Genomic DNA, 21,980 nt, shown 5'->3' with positions numbered 1-21,980 from the left:
GGGTTCGTGCCCCGGTCCAGGAAGATCCCCACATGCCGCGAGCAGCTGGGCCCGTGAGCCATGGCCGCTGAGCCTGCGCGTCCGGAGCCTGTGCTCCGCAACGGGAGAGGCCACAACAGTGAGAGGCCCGCGTACCGCAAAAAAAAAAAAAAAAAAAGAAGGTCAAAGTCACTTGGTAGGGTATACTTTGGTGCCCATTCAGTGCACTACTTCTGTAGCTTCTCTGTCTGGATGTGTTGTAGGAATTGATGGATTATGTTGCACGCTCCTAATTCCCCATTTTTATGTGCCTGACAGAGAAGAGATGCATTTCTTTGGCTTTGTCCTGCTTGTGGTTCACGGAGATTCTTTAATCTGTAGGTTTATGTTTGTCACCAAATTTGGGAAGCTCCTCAGTCATTATTCTCTAAGTATTGTTTCAGCATTGTACTCTTTCTTCCCTCCTTTTGGGACTCCAGTGACATGAATATTAGACCTTTAAAAAAATAGTCCCATAGGTCACTGAATCTCTATTTTTTCAATCATTATTCTTTCTGCTGTTAAGATTTTATAATTTCTATGGATTTAGGTTCAACTTCACTGACACATCTGTCACTTCTGGTCTACTTTGACCCCATCCAGTCAGTGAGTTATAATATTTCAGTTATAGTATTTTTGAATTCTAGAATTTCCATTTGGTTTTTCTTTCTACCTTCTACTTTGCCAAGACTTTCTCTTTTTCCTTTTGTTTCGAGAGTATCTTTGATTGCCTTTGGGAGCATCTTTATAATAGCTGCTTTAAAGTCTTTGTCAGATAATTGCAACATCTGTGTCAGCTCAGCATTGGCAATGATTGTTTTTTCCATGTGAGCTGAGAAAAAGAACTGGTTCATCACATGCCACGTAATTTTGGATTATATCCTGGACATCGTGAATATTATGTCATGAGACTGTGCCTCGTTTAAATACTTTGAGAAATGGTACTATTTCTGTTTTAGCAAGCAATAAGCTTGGTTATGTTCAAACACATGTTCCAGCCCATCTTCTGGGCGTTGTGGTTCCACTGTCAGCTCAGTTTTCAAAGCCTGCGGGGCACTGTTCCAATCTGTCCCTTGTGTGCACGACCCAGAGGCCAGCCTTTGGGCTGAGAGGTGGCTCAGTTCTTGAAGTCTTTGGTATACTGTCCAGGATCAGATTCATGCCATGTGCAGCTTGGGAGGTGAGACCAGGAGTTTATAGTACTACTTTATGGTGTTACTTTCCACAGCTTTACCCTCTCTGAAATTTTCCTCATAATCTCTGGCCTTTTTTGGTCCTTTGGGTAGAAACCTAGGGCTCCAGTGACCTTGCTCTGACTGCACTTCTGTGACTGCACCATTATCTGGTGTGAAATGGTGGAGAAAGAAAGAGGAGAAAGAGCAATGGAGTTTTCCCTGCCTTTTGGGTATCGCAGATCCACTAATCGGAGAGGAAAATTCCCCTCCCTCAGAGTTTTGGCTTTTGTGGGTTTCTGTTGTGGTCCCACAAACACTGCCACAGGGTTATTTGGGGGCTGAGGTGTGAGAAAATAGAGAAGAGAGAAAGGACATGGGATTTCTACATTTTCCTTGAGCGTTTAGGAGGCTCTGTTCCTGCCCCTTGAGCCAGAATTAGAGGGCTTCCCCTGAAGCTTTCTGTTTGTGTCGATGCTTACTTTCACATTGTGAGTTGCATTGTGTTCAGGCCAAGTGATGCTAGAGGAAAAAAATGGTGAACTCACTGATGATTTGGTGGTGCTTAAAAGAAAATCTTGTTTTCTTCCTCAATCTGCCTGCTCTTTTTACTTTTCAAAGTCCTCATATAACTGGTCCAGGTGTTCTAGTTATGTTTAGTGGGAGAGGTCAGGTGAAGCGTGCTTACTTCAACTTAACTGAAGTTGGAATCCTTGCATTTATTTTTTAAAGATAATTTCACTGTATAGAATTCTAGGTTTTTGTTTCTTCAGAAATTTAAAGATGTTCATCCACTGTCTTCTTGCTTACATTGTTTTCAATAAGAAATCTGCTATCATTTTGATTTCTGTGTATCTTTATGTAACATGTTCTTTACTTCTGGCTGATTTTGATATTTCTTTTTATCCTTGAAGTCAAGCAATTTGACTATGATGTGACCTTATTTCTCTCATGCTTGAGGTTCATCCAGCTTCTTAAATCTGTGAGTATGTAGTTTTTGTCAAATTTGGAATATTTTCAGCCATAGCTCTTCAAATAGATTTTCTGTTCTTCTCTTCTTTGGGGATTCCAATTTCACGATTTTAGGCTGTTTGAAATTATCCTCCAGTTCATGAATTCTCTTTTAATTTTTAAAAACTAGTTTTTCTCTTTTGTGTTTTGTTTGGATAATTTCTTTGTATAATTTCTATTGCTTTGTCTTTACGTTCATTGGTCTTTCCTCCTGAAACGTCTAATCTGCTATTAATTCTATCAGTGCATTTTTCATCTCAGATATTGTCGTTTTCAAAACTTTGATTTGAATCTTTTAAAATATTTTACATGTTTATAACTTTTTGAATATATGGCATAGAGTTGTAATAACTTTTAAAAAATACTTTATTTTTTAGAGCAGTTTTAGGTTCCCAACAAATTAGGAGGAAAGTATAGAGATTTCCCACATAGTCTGTGCCCCTACACATGCATAGCTTTCCCTGTTATTAACACCACTCACCAGATGGTACATTTTTCACCAAGGAAGAACCTACATCAACACATCATTGTCCCCCAAAGCCCATAGTTTACCTTAGTGTTCACCCTTGGTGTGGTACATTCTATGGATTTGGACAAATGTATGATGACATATATACATCATTTAAAAAAATCAATTTCTTTATTTATTTGTTTTTATTTTTGGCCGTGTTGGGTCTTTGCTGCTGTATGCGGGCTCTCTCTAGTTGTGGCGAGCAGGGGCTACTCTTCGTTGCGGTGCACGGGATTCTCATTGCAGTGGCTTCTCCTGTTGCGGAGCACAGGCTCTAGGCACCACGCGGGCTTCAGGACCTGTGGCATGCAGGCTCAGTAGTTGTGGCTCACGGGCTCTAGAGCGCAGGCTCAGTAGCTGTGGTGCATGGGCTTAGTTGCTCCGCGGCATTTGGGATCTTCCCAGGCCGGGGATCGAACCCGCGTCCCCTGTACTGGCAGGTGGATTCTTAATCACTGCACCACCAGGGAAGCTCTGTACATCATTTTAATCTGATATAGAGTATTTTCACTGTCCTAAAAATCCCCTGCTCTCTGCCTATTTATCCTTCCCTCCTCAACTCCTGACAAGCACTGATCTTTTTATTGTCCCCATGGTTTTGCCTCCAATGCCTAAATGTTATATAGTTGGAATCATACCTATGTAGTCTTTTCAGACTGGCTTCTTTCACTTAGCTATCACATTTAAATTTCTTCCATATCTTTTCATGGCTTGATAGCTCATATCTTTTCAGCTCTAAATAATATTCCATTGTCTGGATGTACCAGTTTGTTTATCCATTCACCTACAGAGGGACATCTTGGTTGCTTCCAAGTTTTGGCAATTATTACGAATAAAGCTGCTATAAATATCCAAGTGCAAGTTTTTGTGTAGACATAAGTTTTCAGTCCATTTGGGAAATGCCAAGGAGCACGCTTGTTGGATTTAGTTTTGTAAGAAGCCACCAAAGTGTCTTCCAGTGTGGCTGTACCATTTTGCATTCACCAACAATGAATGAGAATTTCTATTGCCCCAAATCGTTGCCAACATTTGGTGTTGTCAGTGTACCAGAATTTTTTTTTTGTTATTCTTATAGGTGTGTAGTGTATCTCATTGTTGTTTTAATTTGAATTTTCCCGATAACATATGATGTGGAACATCTTTTCATACGACTATTTTTCATCTGTACATTTTCTTTGGTGAGGTGTCTGTTCAGGTCTTTTGCCCATTTTTTTTTTTTTTTTTTTTTGTGGTATGCGGGCCTCCCTCTGCTGCGGCCTCTCCCGTTGCGGAGCACAGGCTCCGGACGCGCAGGCCCAGCGGCCACGGCTCACGGGCCCAGCCGCTCCCCGGCATGTGGGATCCTCCCAGACCGGGGCGCGAACCCGGTTCCCCTGCATCGGCAGGCGGACGCGCAACCACTGCGCCACCAGGGAAGCCCGTTGCCCATTTTTTAATTGGGTTGTTTGTTTTCTTATTGTTGAGTTTTAAGAGTTCTTTGTATATTTTGGGTAACAGTCTTACCAGATCTGTCTTTTGCAAGTATTTTCTCTTGGTCTGAGCTTGCCTTCCAGTCCTCTTGATGTTGTCTTTCACGGAGCAGAAGTTTTTATTTTAATTAAGCCCAGTTTATCAATTATTTATTTCATGGATCATGCCTTTGGTGTTGCAGCTGAAAAGTCACTGCTACACCTGAGGTCCTCTAGGTTTTCTCTTATGTTATCTTCTAGGAGCTTTATTGCTTTATGTTTTACATTTAGGTCTATGATCCATTTTGAGTTAATTTTTGTGAAGGCTCCAAGTCCTGCGGTTAGATTCTCTTTTTTTGTATGTGGGCATCCAATTGTTCCAGCACCGTTTGTTAAAGAGACTATCTTTGCTCCATTGCCTTAGATCCTTTGTCAAAGATCAGTGGATTATATTTATGTGGGTCTATTTCTGGGCTGTCTATTCTGTTCCATTGACCTATTTGTCTATTTTTCACCAGTACCACATTGCCTTGGTTACAATAGCTTTATAGTAAGTCTTGAAGTTGGGTAGCATCACTTCTCCAACTGTGTTCTTCTCCTTCAATATTGCGTTGACCTTAATACATTTTTAAGTGTTCTTGTCTGCTAATTCTAACATCTATGTCAGTTCTGATTAGATTGATCTTTCTTCTTATTACAGGTTGTGTTTTCAAGCTTCGTTGCATGCTTAGAAAATTTTGATTGGATGCCAGACATTGGAATTTTACCTCGTTGGCTCCTGGGTATATATATTTTTTATAGATCTAAAGTATTCCTGAGCTTTGCTTTGAGATGCAGTTATTTGGGAACATTTTGATCCTGTCATACCTTGCTTTTAAGATTTGTTATAGGTGGGACCAGCAGATCAGCAACCATTACCCCTAACAGTTACTCCTAGACCAGATCAGCATTTGGTCTTGGGGGAATTAATCCCCACGACTGAGGCGAGACTCTTCTGAATGCTCTACCCAATGCCCCGTGAATTATGGGGATTCCGAGGCTGGTGGTGAGAACAGTAACCATTTTCAGCGCTGTGTGAGCACCGGGAGCTGTTCCCACTAACACTTTTGGGGCCTTCTTTCTGCACCTGTGGGTAGCCTTCTCACCTATGTGCACTGATCATTCCTTTGGTGGATACTGGAAGCGGATCTTCTGCAGATCTTCAGAGTTCTCTCTGCAGCTTTCTCCGCTCCAGTGCTCTGTTCTGTGAAGTCTGGATGCTTCGGTCTCCCTGCATTCTCAGCTCTGTGTCCTCTTCTCAGGGTCCCCTGGGCTCTGCCTGTGTTCCTGCACCTGTGCTGCAGCCTGGAAACTCACCCAGGATAGCAGGTGGGGGTGATCTTTGGGTTCACCTGGCTTATTTCCTATGCCTCAGGAATTACTTTCCTTTGCTGCCTGATGTCCATGATGTGAGAAACTGTTTCACGTATTTTTTCTCTTTTGGGGGGGATTGTTTTAGTTGGGAAGGTAAGTTCACTCCCTGTTATCCCACTTGGCCAAGTGCACAAACCTCTGCCTATAGACCATTTGATTAGAGTGTCTAGAAAATAATACTAACACTTATTGAGCACTAAATGCATACCAGAAATAGCTCTAAGAACTTTATTTCTCTCATCTGTAGAATTTTCACATTAGTTCTTGGAAGTAGGCACCACTGTTATCCCATTTTTCACAGGAGGCGACTGAGCCTTGCCGAGGTCACTCAGCTGTGAGAGGTGAGGTCAATCCCAGGCAGCAGGGCTCGGCCACCCCACTGTTGTCCTGCCCCATTAGAGGCATGATGGCCATCATGCTTCAGCAGGGTGTTCCGGAGGCCCTTCTCAAGGGCCTTTCCGGGATGGTGAGGCCTGTGTTTGAATTAAATTTGACAGTCTTTTGTGTGGGTCTTCAAAAACGAGGTGACCTTTCTCAAAAAGCTTAGAATAGAATTCTGGTGAAAACCTTAATTTGGCCGTTACTTTTTTTCCTCCTTTATCCCACTGTGTGCTCCTCTGCTGGTGTGAATTTTGCCCGGGCTTGGACATTTGAGAGGCCATGGAGGTCTTGCTGCCGTTGAGACCCTCTCCCTTTATAGATAGGGGGCCTTTCTCAGGAGTCAGATGGTCCATCCAACGGACCATGAGGAAAACAACCCAACCACGGCACACAGGTCTCAAGATGGCTGGTGCAGCAGAACCCAGATCTGCTTCCACTGGGAACTTCCCTGAGCCTGCTCCGCTCAGCCCCCACCCCTCCAGCCAGGCTTGGTCAGGTGCCTACAGATCCTCCCTCATAATCCTATGCTCACCTGGGTGGTTGCGTGTCTGTTTATGTGTCTGTCTCCCCTCTTGGGCTCTGAGCACCTGGGGGCAGAAGGCTTTTCCTGATTTGGATTTTTATTCCTTACAGCTGAGACGGTGCCCAGCTATCCTGGCTTCTCAGCAAAGACAGTGTGAATGAATGATGAATGAATGAATGGCTCTCAGACTTGTGCCGGTGAGGACGCCTCAGCTCACAAGTAATGGAAGAGCCCATTCGAGATGGCTTAACTATGAAGAGATGCACCGTCTCCTGTAAGCACAGGTTCTGGGGCGAGGTGGGTTGCAGGCACAACACCATCAGGGCCCCAGTTCCCCTCTTCTGTGATTCCCTCGGCTCTGCCTCTCTCTGTCCTTAGGCAGCTTCCCTCATGGCTTTAAGGTGGGTGCTCCCAGGTGGTGATGGGACAAGCTGCTCATTCACACCCAGAGGGAGAAAGATAGATGGAGTGAAAGTCCTTCTCATCCCTCTGATTGGCCAGTCTGATTAGTCACGTGTCTGTTCCTGGACCTATAATAGTCACCAGGGGAATTCTGTGTGCCGATTGGCTGAAATAATCACCAAGGAGGAGGATGGCATATAGTGATTGGTTAATTGGGATCCATCCAGAATGAGAGAGGAATTGGCCTCCTGAGTCCATGGCCAGTGCGGAGGAGGGTGGACACCAGACCAAAAACGGGTTCCTATGGGAAGGAGTGGGGGAGGTGACCTGTGCGCCAGTGACACACTGAGGGACGATGGGATGTCCCCCCACGCCAGGTCTCCCTCTCTTCTCTCCAGATGAGCATTTCTCGGGTGCATGCTTGGAACGACACGGGCACAGTGCCCTGGGCTGCATGGGCACTGTCCCATCTGGAAGGGATTATAATCTCTCCATTTTAGAGATGAGAGAACAGAGGGGCAGAGAAGTTAAGGAACTTGTCCAAATTCGCCCGGCTAGTCAGCGATGGGTCTGGGGGCTGATGCCCGCATCCACAGGACAGGCCACTATGCCTAAGATGACCACCAGGGTCTTTTCAAGATGGGAAGTTCTCCGTGGCTCCCGGGGCACTGGGTCCCACCTCATCCTACCTTCCCTCCGTCCCCATCTTTGCGCCGCGCTCCCAGAGCAGAGCATCCTCAGCGGGCAGAGAGCACGGGCTGCTCTGGCACCCTCGGCTGCCTCCCAGAGCTCTTGAAACGCAGGTGGCGCTGACAGCCAGGAAACCAGGACCACCACTCATCTGACTAGGATGGGAAGGGCAGAGCCACAGCCTGGGGTTTCCTCCGCCCCTATCCCCTCCCTGGGGCCCCAGTGCAACCCCACTGGACTCACAAAGGGCCAGGTGATCGTGAGGGTTTCAGAAGGATGTTGATGCGGCTGATGGCATGGAAGCTGAGCACACACAGGCCGTTTAACAGCAAAAAGAGTTGAATCCGGGAATGAAGAAGATAAAATATTAAGAGAGCGTTGATGCTGAGTCTGTGTGAACCCTGGTGGCAGCGAGTGGGAGGGGCTCGACCTCTGGACGTTGCAGCTGAGTCAGGAGCACCCCTCCCTGCTGTCATGGAAACAGTCACATCAGAAGTGACCGTTCTCACTGGTGGCCTGCCCATTCCAGGCCCGGGGCCACGCGCCCGTCAACCGGACAGGCGTTTGTCGCGCGTGAGTGAGGACGTGCCGGCCAGGCTGCCCGCGTCCCCTCGTTAAGCCCTCGTGAGCATCCTGAGTGTAGACCTTTGTCTTTCCCGTTTTATAAACGAGACAGTGAAGCCTGGGAGAGACCAAGTAACCCATCAAGCGGGAGGATAAACCAGCCTTCCTGTCCCCAGGCCTGCACTCTGGACCCCTCTTCCTAAGCTGGATACCTGGGGGCTTCTCCCGGCACCCCCCCCCACCCCCGTGCCTGCACTCCACTCTGCTCAGGATGGCCCGGGGCACGTGGCCGTATGTCACTTCTGTGCCCAGAAACCAGGTGGCTCTTCAACTCCTTGCCTCTCTCCTCATTGCTGTTTGCAAGCAAAAAGGTGCAGGCAGCTGAGGCCCCCTCTCCTCACTTCCTGCTCCAAAATTCAGGGTCTCTCTTCCCTCCTGGATCTGACAGGAGCAGCTGCGTTTGCCGCCTGTGCCCCTCAAATTCATCACCCCTCGAATGCCTGGAAAAAGGCAAATAAAAATAAGATGATGATATTTTTTGTAAATAAGCAACGTAGCAACTCAGCTCTGGTTTGGGCTGTCAGCCAAACCCACCAGAGACACTGACGCTGAAATATTTGAGTATGTTCTCATGGAACATTTATTGTGGAGCGCTGGGCTCCAATAAAGCCTTTGTATAAATTATTCATTATGGAATTCAGATGAAATGCCAAAAATCCGCCCTCCAAGGGGCTGCCTTTTTTCTTTCTCTTTTTTTCTGTGCCTCTGAAGAGCTGATCTTAGTTAGCATCTAATGCCACCGGCTAGGCAGGTGGCACAATTATCGGGAAGAAATGAATGGGTCCGGCGCCACGGTTCCGACCTTAGGCTCAAGTCTCTGCGAGGCAACTTGGCTTTTCTTAAAGGATTTTCTCTGCTGGCAGAGTGCTTGCTAACGTCCTCTGAGCCCACTGAGACTGTGGTTTCTGAGGACAGTGAAGACCCGTGCCCCCTCGCCTGACTCCGGTCTTTGGAGGGGAGAACCCGTTACTTCCGGTAGCACAGGCCCCGGCCCAGGAGGTCCTCAGGTCTGCTCTGGGGGAGAGTCGGGCTGCTTTAGGCAGATCAAGGCCTAGAGGTCCTTGTGGGCTGAATTCTGTCCCCCTAAATCCACATGAAGTGTTAGCCCCAGTACCTGCGAACATGACCTTACTTGGAAATAGGTCTTTATAGAGAGAATCAAATGAGGCCATCAGGTGGGCCCTGACCCGGCATGACTAGTGTCCTCATGAGAAGGGGAAATCTGGACGCAGAGACCTGCGTACAGGGAGCCGCCATGTGAGCAAGAAGGTGGCCATCTACAAGCCAAAGAGAGAGGCCTCCAGAGGACCAGTGCCGCCGACACCTTGGTTTCCAACTCCCAGCCTCCAGAGCTGCGAGAAATACAATTCTGTTGTTTAAGCCTCCCAGCCTATGCTATTTTGTTACGGCGGCCTGAGCAAATCAACACAGCGAAGAAGTGACTTTTCAAGGTTCAAATATAGTGTATCAGGATTTGAACCGATGGCCTCGGGGTCCAGCCTGCTTGTGTCCTTAGGTTGGAGGAACAAGGAGCAGCTTTGCAAAATGGCCCTGAGACTTTCTGTGGAGCCCAAGAGTCAGTGAGACAGAGGCTGAAACAGGGACTCTGCAAACTCCTTCATTTTTTTTCCTTCAGAGAGCTCTCTGTACATGTTTGTGGAATTAATTTCACAATTTGCAAATCAAATAAATGAATGAGTGAGCAAGGGCGTCCCGCCTGCCAGGATGACTCCCCACATGCAATGCTCTCCCTGACGCCGCCCAAAGTGTTTGGTGACAAAGACAGGCCACGTCTCCGGAGCCCAGTGACCTCAAGGACACCGGCTGAGCTGTCCCCGGACGACTCGTTCTGTGCCGTGGGGCGAGGCCAAGCGTGGCTCAGCCTTTGGGAACAGAGGGGGTTTCCCTCCTGGGGCTGAGGGGCCCCGAGGGCAGGTTCTGCTGTAGGACGAGGGCCGGGGCCACGCTGCCCTGAGCTGCGGCCGGCCAACCTTGGGACTCGCTTTCCCTCCAAGGCCCTCTCCACGGCCCAACAAGGTCTGTGGCCTGATGCAACTCCGGGTGTAGCCTGGCTCGGCCTCAGGTGACCTTCCAGGGCTTTTCCATTCCCATGGTTAACACTATTGATCACCTCTTCTCTGTGAGGGAGAAGCAGGTGGTACGTTAAGACAACGCTTTGTGAAATCTATTGGATTTATGCTGACAGCATTTCACATCTCACAGAGGAGCGTTCGGTCCTGGGAACCTTCTGGATCCTTGGTGCTTCTGTTCTCGCTGGTTTGGGGCTGGGACACAGATGCTCCAATGGTGGCTTGGAGAAAAGCAGGCGCCAGAAAAGGCGGGTCTGGCACAGGGGCTGGAGTGCCCCCGCCGTTCCTTCCGTCCCAGCCAGCTCGCTCCCCTGCCACCGCTGAATCCAAATGTATGTGTGTATTTTAGTCGTTTCTGCTTGTAGACACTTTCTTCTTAGCATCTCGTTGAAATTTCCAATTTGCATTCAGGACTCAGCCATAGAAAATTCTGGAGTCCCTTTGCTCTGACCAAACCTCAAGCTGTCACCTGGCCACATCTGGTGCCAGCCCTCTAGCTTCGGGGACTTCCTTTCCCTCCACGCCCGCATCTCCCTCAACCAGCCCCTCCTAGAGGTCTGGGGTCTGACCTGGGCTGCAGGGTCTTGCCTCCCTGTCTTGTCCTCCACTCATCCAGCCTCCCCTGCCCCCACCACCTCAGACCAGAACACTGGGTCGGGCTGTTGTCAGGCCCTGACTGTCCCCCACCTGCTTCCTGGGGCTGGGTCTCTGAGCTGTCGCCTCCCTCCAAGGGTCTGTACCAGGTCCGCTTTGCCATCTCCCTTGGTCTTTGCAGTGACAGGCCTTCAGATCCCCACGTAAGCGAATGAGCTCTGGAAAGAAGGAATGGCAGGCAGCACTGTTACTAAGAAAACCCATTGATGCAGCAACACGGGTTTTTTTTTTGCTTAAAAAGAGCAGCATTTGGGTGACGAAGACCTTGCTTGAGGCATCGGCGGAATCAAGGAAGCGAGTCTGCGATGGCAGACGGGCCGGGTTCCTGCACACCTGTTCTCATCTGCATAAAGTGGAGAGACCGCTGGGGGCCCCTCTCTCCCCCTCCCCGCCCCTCCTGCCGGGTCCCCACCCTGAGCCTGGCTCTTTGCTGTGATAGTGGATGGAGTGTTTCGGCCCAACACCTGCACAGACAGTCCTCCTCATCCTGAATTCAAAACACAGCAGAGAGGGGTGTCTGGTCCCCCCCTCCCCTGCCCCCAACAGCTGCTCAGCTGCGATTTCTGTTCCGTGACTCTCGGGCCCCTGCGCCCCGAGGTTCTGACCGCCTTGCACGATGGCGAGAGCTGACAGAGGGACGGTCAGAAGCAGACAGTGAGGCGGACGGGCTGCTGGCTCCTGCCTTGGCCTAGACCCTTGTCCCCGGAGTCCCTCCAGGAGCCCCTCAAGGTGGAGTGACGGGCAGCCTGTCCCTTCTGGAGCTGTCTGCTCTCCGCGGCTCAGCGATGTGTCATAACACGTTCCTGGAACGCTTCTTGGCCATCTGTCTCCTGCACTAGATTGCCTGGCGGCCGGGCTGGGAGAGAGGAGCTCCAATTTGCAATTGTAAACTGTCTTCTTTCCCCCCCCGCTTCCCTCTGCTGGTGTCAAGGGCTGTCATGGTTTGCAGCGAGAGCGGGGCTTGGTTTCCCCGGCGGGAAACACATCCCTGGGCCGGGCACCTGGCTGTGGGGCTGGCATGGGAAGGAGGCTGGGAGGCCTTTCTCCAAGGTGACCCCGGGCTGATTCTGGGCCCTGCCCTTGACTCCAGCAAGGGGACACATCTCAGTGCCCACCCTGATGAGCTCCCTTGTGTGGTGTGAGAGCTCGGCCCCCGACCACCCCGGCTCTCCCGGCCAGCCTTCCTGTCCCGCCAGAGCCTGTCCACGCTGCCAGCGACAGAGGGCTTCCTGCCGCCTCTCCCTGGTGTCCCCAAGCTCCTCCCTGAGGCTGCGGGGCCCTGCACGCGGCTGCTCGCTCTCTTGGTTCCCAGTGACCCCAGCTTCCCCTGGGTTTGTACCTCCAGCATGCCAGATATTTGCCCAGGTGGCTTCACGGCTGAATTCTGCTGAACATTTCAAGAATTATTACCAGAACTTCAGAAACTCTTCCAGAAAACAGAAGATGAGAAAACGCTTCTTGACTCATTCTACGAGGCCAGCGTGACCTGACGCCAAAGCCAGACGGAGACCCCGTCTCAGTCAGCCCAGGCCGGACAGGGGTGTAAACACGGAACTGATTCTGGAGCCTGGACATCCAAGTCAGGTCCTGGTGAGGCTTCTCTTCCTGGTTTGCAGACGGCCACCTTCCCGCTGTGTCCTCACGTGTTCCGCTCTGTTCCTCTTGTTACAAGGGCACCCACCCCATCACGGGGCTCACCCTCAAGCCCTAATCTCACCCTGATCACCTCCCCAAGGCCCCACCTCCTCACACCGTCACACTGGGGTTAGGGATGTGGGGGCACAGTTCAGTACTTAGGACACCGTAAGGCAGAACTGCAGGTCTCTGCCCCTCTGTCCAGAACCTTCTCCCTCACATCTTTCCCCAGGCCCGGCCTCCCTCATTCCAGCCTCTGCCCAAAACCTCGAGTTTGCCCTGACTGCTGTACCTAACACAGCTGGACCCCAGTCTCGGCCCCCAGCCCCCTTCCTTGCCACGCTCCTTTCCTGAGCTTGGAGCTGCCCACCAGGATGTGGCACAGCCGTCTGACTGTTGGTCCCTGGAGGAGGCTCCTGGGTCTCTGTCTCGCCAGCCCACCATTGCGTTTGCAGTGGCCAGCGCTGCACCCACAGCCCACCGTGATGCCTCTGCCTGCACAGCGCGGAGCAGGGCACCGGGGCTCCCTCCCTCAGGGCCCGGGCTGGGGTGGCCTTGCCTCACCCGGAATTGTCCTCAGTTCTCCCCTCCTTCGACCCGGCTGCACCAGCTCCAGGCTGCACCTGGTCCAGCGCTCTGCTGGCTATAAGGCTCTTTCTCGTCTCCCTCTTCTCTCCCGTGTCGGGGGTGGGCGTGGCCCTGTGACAGAGGTCCGAGAAGCGCTACCAATTAATGAGCAGAGGAGGAAACCGGCTTGGGAGAGTGAAGTGACCTCCCGAGGTCACACACGTTGGTGCATCTGACTTCAGTTCACACACCCACTGCTTCTGCCACGTCATGCTATACCCATCACAGGGACAAGAGCGACGACAGACAGACAGACAGACAGACCGACAGACGGTCTGGACAAGGTGGTTCTGTGCTGGGCCCAGGGGAGCGTGAAGTTTGTGGCGTGTGTGCAGCGGGGGTCGGGGAGGCCACACGAGGGCCCGCCCGGCCAGTTAACCCTCAGGGGCTTGAACTCTGGGGCCAGGTCTGGACACCTGGGGCCACAGGCCGGCTGGCGAGGGGGGTTCTCCTTCGTGCCACCTGGAGGCCGTTCTCCAGAGGTGCCAGGAAACCTCAGACCCACGGTCGGGCCTGGGGCAGAAGGAAAGTGGAGGGCAGGAGTGGTGGCCCTGGGAGGTGGGCTACATCCCAGGCCGGGGTGGGTGGGGGCGGTGTGTGTCCGGGCCTAGAGGGGGTTATTCATGGGCCGCTTGGGAGGAGGGTGGGACCTGGAAGTCTGAATTCCCAGGAGCAGTGATTTAGAGCCCAGGAGCCTGGCCTGATGTCCAAGGAAAAGGCGAGATCGGCTGTGGAACCCAGAGCACTTTGCCCAGCTCGCCCCCTGAGGTTTCTTACGGGTGTGAGGGTCTCTGTGTCTGTGACTTGGGATCTAAAGCAAAGGGCGTTTCTGCTCCACTTTTAAAAATTATTTTCATTGGAATAGAGTAGATTTACAATGCTGTGTTCGTTTCAGGTGTATAGCAAAGTGATCCAGTTATAAAGACGCATATATCCGCTCTTTTTTAGATTCTGTTTCCATATAGGTCGTTACAGGGTATTGAGCAGAGTTCCCTGAGCTATATAGTAGGTCCTTATTCGTCATCTATTTGACATATAGTCGTGTGTCTATCCCAGCCTCCCAATTTATCCCCCCAACTCAAGCCTTCCTCCGCAGCTCCGGGAAGCGCCATATTCTCTCGTCCTTTGCCCCAAGCCCCAGTTCCCATCCTGTCTCCTCGCTCCACTTCCCCCGACGTCTCCCACCCGCTTCCTCCACCCGCCTGTGCTTTCTGGGTTAGCGCTTTAATTTCTGCAAACACAGGCTACTTCTCTTCTCGCTTGGGATAAAAACCACCAGAAATAACACAGCGAAGGCAGCCTTCCCGACTCCAGCCGGCCGAGGAAAAGGAAAAATCGATAAGCGACGCACAGGGTATGATTTAGCTCGTGAAAGCCACGCACTCTTCTCGACTGGATACCATCATGGTGTTAATCTCAGCCCGGAGCGCTCGCTTCCCTCCTGCACACCCACAAGGGTGAGGCACGTCTTCCCCCCGACGGCATCTCTCCCAGGGGAGAAAGGGGAGGCAGGGGTTCCGGACTTGGGCTTTGGGACCCACGTGAGGTCAGCGGCACACATGGAGAAGACACTTCACACGGTCATGAAGGTCGTGAGAGCTTTTGTTCCCAGTGAACTCCAGTCAGCACTGGGAAATTCGAGTCTAGATTAACTGTAGCGGTAAAGACGGCCCCTTGAGTGCCGGTAGTAGGTGGATCTGGGTTGACTCCTGGTTCAGCCGGTTGCCAGCTGGGTGGACTCAGACACGTTGCCCAGGCGACTTCTCTTTTTCTGTAAAGTGAAGCTAAGTGGGGTTTGGACCGCATTCTGTGTGTGCAGCTCTTAGCGGCATCTGAACCACAGTAAGCGCTCGGCGAGCAGTAAGGATGCAGCAGCAGTTTGTGCTTTTTCTGAGCAGTTGCTTTGCTTCTTGGTGTCTTTTGTCCACACCTCTGGAGCGAGTTTTCAGGACCCTCCTAGCAAGTGCCTAGACGTTCCCTGGCACAGATTTTGAGTGCTAATCGGTTTCTAGTTGATCTTACAGCTTTCCCTTTGCTTTCATCTTCCTGCCCGTCTGGCTCCTGCACTCGTGGTTCACACAGGCTCGGTGAACTGTATACGTTTCGGGGAACAGGACAAGATTTGGTAACGTGCGAGGGTCCCAGCCTTCGCCTCACCCTGCCCACCAGAGGGGATCTGGCTTTTGCCGCTCAGCCTGGTTCCCTCCCCCCACCCCCCCCAAGACAGATTGTGGGCGTTCTGCCTTTGTCATGTCATGTCAACTCCAGGATTTGGCGTGAAGCCGAGTCACAGGAAAGTTGGGCCACAGGAATATTACCAGGACTATCGAGAGGGGGAAGGACTATTTTATGGGGAGGGACTTTTGTGATTGGGGAGGGAGCATTGTGATGGGGAGGGAACATTGTGATGGGGAGGGAGCATTGTGATGGGGGAGGGACTATTGTGATGGGGGAGGGACTATTGTGATGGGGGAGGGTCTATTGCAAGAGAGAGAATGTTGTGGTCACAGCGTCTGCAAGCAAGTCAATATTCAGGCTCAGGATTTAACCCTCTCTTTAAAGCCCGTGTGCACATGTGTGCAGTCACGCATGTGGACACAAACCCGGTGGCGAGCATGAGTGAGCACGTGCACACAAATGTGTGCGTTTTCCACTTGCACTGCCTTCCATCCACAGCACTGTGTCCCTTGGTGTGCCGCTGGTCCTCGGGCTTAGGACGCTCAGCAGAGCCCCTGGGTCCTGCTGAGAGGATGCTCCAGGGAGCCTCCCAGGAGGAGGAGGAGGAGCTTGGCAGAAGGTGCATCCCTGGAGTGCGGGCTCTTTGCCCTCGCTGGCCCTGGCATGCGTAGAATCTCCTCTCTCCCCAGCCCAGGGCTACTGTGGAGCCTGTGACCTGCTATGGGAGTTCCCCTCCTCCCCGGGGGCCAGCGGGGTCCCCAGGCCTGTCTCTGGCCAGCACCGTCCAGGCTAGGTGGCACGGCCTGGGGTCTGCAGAGGGCCCGTCCCCCTCCCCAGGCACCACTGCCCAGCAAAAGCCTGCATAAACACCCCCTCGTTCAATCTTGCCTGGTTGTTTTCTTTATTTCTTGTCCTTCATCAAGGGACTAGTCTGGCTGCCCCAAGGGCTGGTACTCCCGGAGGGGACAGGGGTTTTGGGTTGCCAACTTCAAGCTTTGAGGAGTCGCTCAGGTAGAAGCGAGGGGATGCTGGCCGGGGGCTGCGACTCTCGACACCTCCCTCCAGCACCCAGTTGCTGACCTGATTTCCCTGCTGCATTATTTTACACCTGGAGCACTCATTCCCAGCCCCTCAGGCTTGCATGCCTGCCAGAGACACGGCGTGGGGCTGGAGATGTGCCTTCCCCAGACTTGGTGGGGAAAATCCTGTCTTCTCCTTGTTGGTATATGAGTGTCATCCTCCCCACCCACCAAAGCCAAACATTTAAAATTTTCCTCATTTAATTGGGCTAATTTAGGAGGAAGGGCAGCAGTGATTTCCTCATGTGGCTGAATCTCTTTGAGAGACTTGATTAATATTCTGATTCCAAGAAGGATAGGTGTGAATTCCTCCGTTATAGATGACACAACTATATTTCTAAATTCTTCTTCTCAATTAGAACAGATGGTTAAAAATACCCTTGCCTTTCAATTAATCTTCTGAACAATAGTCTTATGAATACAAATGGACCATCATCCCTGTCCACAGATGGGCTGTGTGGGAGCGTCACAGGCTCCACCTGTGCTCAGGTCCCCAGCAGGTCATGGGGCCTCAGGGGACTATGGACACCAGGCAGGAGTGAGGTTCTGGGGTTTCAGTGTTGGGGGAGAGAAAGGGGTCCCCAGCCCATTCCTCTCAGTTCCTGCCCCTTACGCCACTAGGCCTTTGATTGTGACTTTTGTCTTTCAGGCGGGGCTGCGGGGTAACCCTTTGCCCGGGCACCTGGGCTGTCCTAGGGGGTCCCTCTGTTTGCTCACAGGACCCAGATGTCTCCTGTGTCGTGAGGCAGATGTCCTCACAGTTTCCTCTGTTTGTGTGCATGTGTGCGTTTATGTTTTCCAGAGAGCTTTGTGTTAGGTGCTGTAACCAAGACGTGACCATTTATTCTTGTCTATTTGTGAGTCTGTCCGTCTCACAGACTGCAGGCAGCTCTGGGTCATTCTTTGTGTCCCCAGGACCTCATATGAGCCTGGCTGAATGTTTGTTGAAACAACTGGGCTTTAAAATCCAAACCAGATTCCCTGGACTACATCAAAATGAAAAACCTTTGTGCATCAAATGATCCTATCAACAGAATAAAAAGGTAGCCTACGGAATGGGAGAAAATATTTGCAAATCATGTATCTGATGTGAGGTTAACATGCAGAATACATAAAGAAGTCCCACAATTCAACAGCAACAAAATAATCCAGCTTAAAAAAAGGGCAAAGGACTTGAATAGACACGTCTTCAAAGAAGACATACAAATGGCCAACAAGCATAGAAAAAGATGCTCAACATCACTAATCATTAAGGAAACACAAATCAAAGCCACAGTGAGACACCACTTCACACCCATTAGGGTGGCTCCTAACGAAAATACAGAAAACAGGTGCTGGAGAGGATGTGGAGAAATGGAGCTCTTACGCATGGTTGGTGGCAATGTAAAATGGGGTAGCTACTGTGGGAAACACTGTGGCAGTTCCTCAAAATATTAAAAATAGAACTAGCATGTGATCCGGCAACTCCACTTGTGGGCATTTCTCCAAAAGTATTGAAAGCAGAGTCTTGAGGTGCTATCTGTACACGCATGTTCACAGCAGCATTACTCAGTCATCAAAATGTGGAAACAACCCAGGTGTCCATGGATGGATGAACATGATGGGAAAACACAATGTGGTCCATCCAAGCAATGGAACGTGATTCCACCTGAACAAGGAAGGAAACTCTGACACCTGCCACCACATGCGCGGACCTTGAGGACATTATGCAGAGTGAAATAAGCTAGTCACAAAAGGACAAATCCTGTGTGATTCCACTTACATGAAGTCCCTGGAGGAGTCAAATGCATAGAGACAGAAAGTAAGGTGGTGGGTGCTTGGAGGGGTGGGATGGGGAGTTAGCATTTAACGGGGACAGAGGTTCAGTGTTTCAAGAAGAAAAGGAGACAGATGGTGGTGATGTTGCATAACAATGTGAATATGCTTAATGCCACTGAGCTGTGCACTTAAAAATGGTTAAGAGAGTAAATTTTATGGTATGTATATTTGATCACAATTTAAAAAGAGCCAGATTCCCTTGGCCAGACAGCCTACCACTGAATCCAAGCTAGACACGCTCCCTGGCACTCATCCTGGGCCCTGGGTAGACCCCATCAGAGAGAACCAGAGCCAGGCGGTAACTGAAGCAGTAAAGTCAGACTTTATTCAGGACTACTGCAATAGGGGAAAAGAGACCTCAGTATAGTCTTTTTTTTTCTTTTTTTTTTTTTTTTTGGCTGTGTTGTGTTATCATTGCTGCGTGCAGGCTTTCTCTAGTTGCAGCGAGTAGGGGCTACTCTTTGTTGTGGTGTGCAGGCTTCTCATTGCAGTGACTTCTTCTGTTGTAGAGCATGGGCTCTAAGCGTGCGGGCTTCCGTAGTTGCAGCACACGAGCTCAGTAGTTGAGGCACATGGGCCCTAGGGCGTGCACACTCAGTAGTTGTGGCACATGGGCTTAGTTGCTCCGCGGCATGTGGGATCTTCCGGGACCAGGACTTGAACCCGTGTCCCCTGCATTGGCAGGCGGATTCTTCACCACTGTGCCACCAGGGAAGCCCCTCAGTATAGTCTTGAACTCTGAACACAACAAGGGCAAAAGTGCGAATTTATAGCCAAGGAGCAGGGTGGGAGCGGTGGGTGGAAATGACCACAAGGAGACACCAGGGGTAAGAAGGGGGATTCTGGTTGAAGGCAGGCCAGGGGGTCAGACATCACGGGGGGAGGCTGGTGATATCCAGCGTGGGGGGTTCTCTCTGAGCTGCCTTAGCAGGATTCTTGTTACAACTGGGCAATGCAGGCCCACAAGGATGGATGCCAAAGTCGAAGCATAGAGGGAGGGCTTGGGGAGGCTGACAAAAGTTTACTCAAGGACAGTCTTCGTCAAGTCACCATAACTTGAAAAGGGGATTCCTTAGATGAGGGCTGGGTCAGCCTGAACCTGCCTGTCCACCAGGGAACGACCCACGCAAACAGATGGGTCTGCATTTCTGTGGGAATGGTTTCCTTTTGGCAGTTGGCCCTGTAAACACATTCCTCTCTCCTGTAGGGCCCCAGGGTCTTCGGCTGGCCTCCCAGAGCTCACGCTTGGCAGTGCTGGGCCCCGTGTGGTCAAGGCCAGTGCTCGGGGCATTTTCCAGGAGCAGAGCTGAGCTGCGGCCACCGGGAGTGAAGGCATGGGAAAGGCTGAGGTGTTCAGAAGGTCACGGCTGGCAGAGCTCGGAGTCAGTGGTGTGCTGGTGGTGTCCAAAACCGGCTCTCTGGTAGTGTCTGCACACGAGTCCTTAGACATTTTACTGAGGTTAGGGATACACAGTACACACTTTACCAGTAATAATAAACCACAAAATTCTCTTTACTGTAAATTCCATACGGTCAATTGAATCTCACAGGCTGATTTTGCTGATTTTTGCCAAACTCTTGTATTTGTCCTAGCCAACCAATGCTTGCATTGACTAACGGGTGTAGTTCCGGCGTGCGTGCGTGTTAGCTCAAGGTTTTGTTTTCTGTTGGTGAAGAAGACAAAAAGTGAAACCACAAAGACATACGTCTGACCTTCATCGGTTAGTCGAGGATGTGAGTGACCTCCCTGCTGCACGGGATGATGTTTCTCAAATACTAGAAGAATTGTCTCCTCAAATGTCGTGCTCCTTGCAGTGTGCACACTTTTAAATTCAATCTGCATTGTTAACATTGTCTCTACCATTTTCTAAGCCCAGACAATCTGCATATCAGACAATTAAGCCTTGACTTCCAGTGCTTGCCTCTTTCAGTGGTGTAAATTCTCCTGCCGTGGCTGGCTGATCTCAAGCGACCCACTGCGACATGACTAAAGGTGGGGCTGGAAGAGGTGGGGCAGTGTTGTACCATCACCTGGTGCACCCCATGCAGACATGCCAGACATGAAGAGCCTCTAGGGCTCAGAAAATAGGAAAATGTGGTAGACATTAGGGAGGGAGGAATTTTGAGTCCTTTTTACCTACGTTTCTATTATAATGTGTTTAATTGTGAGTTTACATACTCTAATCTGTAATAATGGCTGTGCTTAATAACTGCCCTAAAACCTCTGCAAGTTTAATGTTGGCCCCTCCGAGGCAGAGTGAGTGGGCTCCAGCACACACCAGTGGAGGCGCCCTCATACCACCTCCTGGAGCAGTGTGTGCCACGGAGATGCTCTCAAGGAAACTGGTGGCTTTTGTAGTGACCAGAAGAGGCAGGTGCTCCAGCCAAGGGCTCCCCAGGCCACTGAGATGCACACAGACGTGGCCCTTCCTGCCTCTGAGTTCTGCGTTCGTTACAAAGTGCAGCCGGGCCTGGGGGCTCAGTGGTTGGTCATGGGCAGCAGGCACTTGGAGCTGGTGAAGAGCCAGTACTGGTACTACTCCTAGTGTTACTATGACTAGTCATCTGGCTCCTGCTACCGGTGGCTGGTGTTGCTGGGTCATTTTCTGGGACCTGGGGGTGGGTCCTGCCTCCTGGGGCTGCTGTAACAAAGTATCATCAACTGGGCAGCTTAAAGCGTTAGAAACAGATTTTTTTCAGTTCTGGTGGCTAGAAGTCCAAGATCAAGGTGCTAGCAGGGCCATGCTCCTCCTGAAACCTGTAGGGGACTCCTTCCTTGTCTTTCCCATCTTCCTGTGGTGTGCTGGCCATCCTTAGGGATCTTGTCTTGTGGGTGCCCCACTCCACTCTGTGCCTCTGTCATCACATGGCCTCTTCCTGTGCACCTCTGTGTCTTCACATGGCATTTTCCTCTTCTTATAAAGACATCAGTCATATTAGAGTAGGGGCTACCAGTGTGACTTCATCTTAACTAATTATGTCTGCAGTGACTGTACTTCTAAATAAAGTCACATTCTGAGACACTGGGGGTTAGGACTTCAACATATGAATCTTTGGGCGACACAATTCATCTCCATAAAAGAGTGAGAGTGGAGAACTGTCATCCATCCATCCATCCATCCATCCATCCATCCATCTATTCGTCCATTAAAGAGGCAGGTGCTCCAGCCAAGGGCTCCCCAGGCCACTGAGATGCACACAGACGTGGCCCTTCCTGCCTCTGAGTTCTGCGTTCGTTACAAAGTGCAGCCGGGCCTGGGGGCTCAGTGGTTGGTCATGGGCAGCAGGCACTTGGAGCTGGTGAAGAGCCAGTACTGGTACTACTACTAGTGTTACTATGACTAGTCGTCTGGCTCCTGCTACCAGTGGCTGGTGTTGCTGGGTCATTTTCTGGGACCTGGGGGTGGGTCCTGCCTCCTGGGGCTGCTGTAACAAAGTACCATCAACTGGGCAGCTTAAAGCATTAGAAACAGATTTTTCTCAGTTCTGGTGGCTAGAAGTCCAAGATCAAGGTGCTAACAGGGCCATGCTCCTCCTGAAACCTGTAGGGGACTCCTTCCTTGTCTTTCCCAGCTTCCTGCGGTGTGCTGGCCATCCTTAGGGATCTTGTCTTGTGGATGCCCCACTCCACTCTGTGCCTCTGTCATCACATGGCCTCTTCCTGTGCACCTCTGTGTCTTCACATGGCATTTTCCTCTTCTTATAA

The sequence above is a fragment of the Physeter macrocephalus genome, chromosome 3 (genome assembly GCF_002837175.3).
Source record: "Physeter macrocephalus isolate SW-GA chromosome 3, ASM283717v5, whole genome shotgun sequence".
NCBI classification, from domain to species: domain Eukaryota; kingdom Metazoa; phylum Chordata; class Mammalia; order Artiodactyla; family Physeteridae; genus Physeter; species Physeter macrocephalus.
The sequence above is the reverse complement of the archived record's forward strand: the minus strand, read 5'-3'. Positions refer to the sequence as shown.